The sequence below is a fragment of the Ylistrum balloti genome, unplaced genomic scaffold, assembly GCF_031769215.1.
Source record: "Ylistrum balloti isolate Yb309-2 unplaced genomic scaffold, AGI_CSIRO_Ybal_v1 Utg372414, whole genome shotgun sequence".
NCBI lineage: Eukaryota > Metazoa > Mollusca > Bivalvia > Pectinida > Pectinidae > Ylistrum > Ylistrum balloti.
The window spans coordinates 19,638-23,685 of record NW_026783093.1 but is presented as its reverse complement, the minus strand read 5'-3'; the positions used below and the strand labels follow the sequence as shown (position 1 = coordinate 23,685).

At 44.2% G+C, this 4,048-nt stretch overlaps 1 pseudogene; it reads right to left on the bottom strand.

Annotated features, from left to right (window-relative positions):
• Positions 1 to 932: 932 nt before the first annotated feature.
• On the bottom strand, positions 933 to 1,915 carry LOC132564609 (uncharacterized; annotated as a pseudogene).
• Positions 1,916 to 4,048: the final 2,133 nt, after the last annotated feature.

Sequence of the window (4,048 nt, the reverse complement as noted above, 5' to 3'; positions counted from 1 at the left end):
CGGAACTCAGGTATGGTACAGAGTGTCATAGAAAAACACTTAGTGCACGCGCCCCCGACCCATTGGCCAAGCGCTAATTCAACGACAGTCATCTTTGCATAGAAAATTAAATGAATAAAGGACAGATCGGAAACAAATCCAAATGGTAATTTGACAAGGCAGAAACATCCAAAATAACATAAACTACAAATAGTAACAAATAACGAAAGCAGCTGGTATGTAAGATCTGTCATCAAAGTCACGAGGAGCGATAAAGCTGACCATGCATGCACAACATAATTCGTGGCCCGAAACCAACACGCAGGCGTGCACTCTAAAAAATGAATCAGTGACAGTACAATGCAAAATAAATAGAAAATATCATAATCTATAACGTGAAATATGTCAAAAATTTCTCAAAATGTAGGAAATGTTTCTGTATACATAAATGCGGAAAAAGAGAAATGAAACCAACTGGAGACTGAATATGGGTACATAATAGAGTCATACACATAGCTGTAAGCTAACAAGGCTTGGAAGTAGAAAAACAGGTAAAGTTGAAAGGTAGGAGTTATATAGTACCAATGAAAATTCCAGTAAAGGGTAAGTTGACAATGCATACAGAGATTTAACCAGCTAAACAAGTGTCACATTGCGGCTGTATTAAGTGTTGTATATGTAGCAATGGGCCGCATGAGCAACACACAGAAATGACCGAAGTTGAAAACATGTAACCAATAGTAAACCAAAGGCCGGTCATAATAGCAGAAACTAGCAGCAATATATGATTTCACAGATAAACAGAAAATTAACATGATACAACCAAAAAACACCCTATAGGGTTTAATGTTTACGTAGTCGGGGGACGCGCTTGGGTCAAACAGGATTCGATTTGCCGCCATCATTGTCCAATTCTTATAAAAAGTTCGTTGTCCAAAAAAACACAGAGGTACTTACATACCACCAGGGGAATCCTCGTCTATCACCAATCTGCCTTCTGACAGATAATCTTCCTCGTCGTTGTCCATGGTTTCGTCCTCAACAGGGGTTCGCTGTCCAGGTTCGATATCCTCGTTGGACAAGATCACAGGAGAATGACGGGAACGCCTCCCCTTCTTCACAAGTCATCTTCGTCGACTGTAATTCCTCTTTTGTTGGTGTGCAATGAGGCCTCCTTGGATACACCACTACCTCCGGTCGAGGGGCACGTGGTATGCGACGCTCTCGATTCTTGTGGTGGCTGGAATTCCTCCCTCTGCTCCTGGAAATCCATACTCGTAGTAACAGGGACTGACGACAAAGGGGCCGAAGCAGCAGCCACCTTTGACGCGAAAGATACCCTGGTTGTCTGTTCGGGTCTCTCGGGGCACTGGGAACAAACATTTCCAATCTGTTGACAACGAAGACAAATAGGTGGCCGACCTGGAACCATTATCAGGGCTGATTTGCCAAACAGCCTGGTCCTGTGAGGGACCAAGTCCTGGTCCCCTTCCCGAATAACCAAAGTAATTATCCGAGTGCCGGTTTCTAATGTCACACCTCCAACAGAGGTAGTTTCTCGATCTATGCTAACTACAGTACCATAGAAACCATGGAATTGGCTAGCAATGGCATCATCAGAAATCCATGATGGTAACCATTGAACACGAATGGTCAAACGCCGCCGATCACAACACTCAGGATGTAACGAGAAAGGGTCCTTCTCTATGACACCATCTTCAACAATGCGATCAACGAGTTCCTGGGAAGACAATGTGGCGAACCATGTATTCGGCGATTCACAACGGAACACGGACTTTATCTCCGAGCTCGGTAGACCTCCATTAGTGAGAGCCTTCACAACTTCGAAGCGAGTGACACTACTTCGCCTAGAGCCGGTGACAAAGAATCTCAATGTTCTCTTCAGGACTTCCAGATCGATATGCTTCTCAGCCATATCGCAAAGAAAAAGTGTGAGGCAAGCAAAATCACATTTGGCTTCGTTTTGAAGACGACAAAAATCATTAGATGAACAAATTAACCAATATGTAATTAGCTACAAGTCAAATTCAAGGGACATAACTCTTATACTTCAATTTCCATTACACAAGTCATATTCAAGGGACATAACTCTTATACTTCGATTTCCATTACATTACCCACGCCTCCGACTTATGCGTCCCGCATAAAGATCATTAACAAATTATTTTCATTTTTAAAAAAAAAAACAACCGACAAACTTGATCATGAAATACAGTCAACAATAGTCCTGTTTTAAGAAAGATATAGTGTACCAAATTCTGCACCCAGCAGGTATGGACATATTATATGATAATCTGCCCGTCTACCTCCTTTACCTGCCTGTCACCATCTCTATATGTGACAATTTTCCTAATCACTCTCTTACAAGTGTAGGGTCCCTCGGTCTGTACACCTATATCCCACAACCGCTTTCAGTAGCATCACTAAATGAGTCTGCAGACTCGGTATCGGGGCAACATTCATATTAATCAGAAAGAGGTTCGTCAAGGTCTGATCTCTCATGGGATAGTAGCTGGCTTTTCTTTAAGCGCATTCGTTCAACGTGAATGACTTGTGGCTGATTCTTTTGGCCACAATTGACCTTGTAGTTCACGCCATTGATGTTCTCGATAACATCGAATGGCCCTTTCCATTACGATGCAAATTTCGGCGATTGTCCGGCTTCCTTCCTCGGAAAGAATACGTAAACTCGATCTCCTGGCTCAAATGATTGCCAGTACAATTTTCGATCGTGATACTTTTTCTGCCGTTGCATGGCATTTTGTGTGCTTTCTCGGACAAGCGCGTGTGCCTTTTCCATTCGTTCTTGGAGGACCCATACCCAGTCATTTTGAGGTATGCTTTTTATTGGGACTGGCATCTCGTACATCAGATCAAAAGGAGTGCTGACCTCTCGGCCCAACATCAGACTGTTCGGTGTGCAACCCGTGCTTTCATGTTCGACAGACCGATAGGCCATCATAACATATGGAAGCTGCACGTCCCAGTCTGTGTGTGACTCGTTCACGTAAGCACTCAGCATGGTCGCTAGCGAGTGTTCTATTAAAACGATCGACCATCCCGTCCGATTGCGGGTGGTACGGTGTCGTGCGAGTCTTGTTGATACCCAAAAGTCGGCACATCTCAGTAAAAAGTTTTCCTCTAAACTAACCTCCTTGTCTGAGTGTATAGAATTTGGTACTCCATACCTTGCTACAATTTCCTCAAAGATGAGCTTTGCAACTGTAACAGATTCCATGTTGCGCAATGGGAAGGCTTCTGTCCATCTGGTGTAGTAGTCGGACACAACCAAAATATACCGATTGCCTTGCCTTGTCATCGGAAGTTCGCCAAGGATGTCTGTCGCGATCCGTTCCATCGGATACCCAACCTGTATCAGTTGCATGGGAGCACGCTTTGTCTTTTGATGGTTCTTCCTCCGGCAGCATTTATCACAACCGGCAATGTAGCGTCGGACGTCTTGTTGTATTCCCGGCCAGTAGTAACTCTGTCTTATCTTAGATAGAGTTTTTGTTACCCCTAGATGACCGGCTGTTCGACTGTCGTGACACTGCTGAAGTACCTTCACCCGTTCCTTACTAGGAACCACGGCCTGGACCTTTACCTCTCTGTTCCCAGTGCAGGTCCATTTCCGACACAACACACCATTCTCTGTTACTAGAGAACTCCACTGATTATACAGTGATTTGGCAAAGGCAGTTTCAACTGTTTGCATTACTTCCGACAAATCAGGATCCTCTTTTTGCAGCTTGCTGAAAGTCAACGGTTCGTAAGTACTGTCTATCGATAACTTAGATGGCTTCACCGTTTGAATTGTTTCAACAAATTCCTGACAACAGCTTGAGTGAACATCTGGGGTTTTACAAGGCATCCTACTTAACGCATCAGCGTCCCCATGGAGCCTTCCAGGTCTATGTTGGATTTCCATGTCATACGTAGACAAGACCTCTAGCCAGCGGGCTAACTGTCCTTCTGGCTCCTTCATGCTGGTCAGCCATCGCAGCGAACTATGATCAGTACGCAGCAGAAACCGTCTCCCATCAAATAG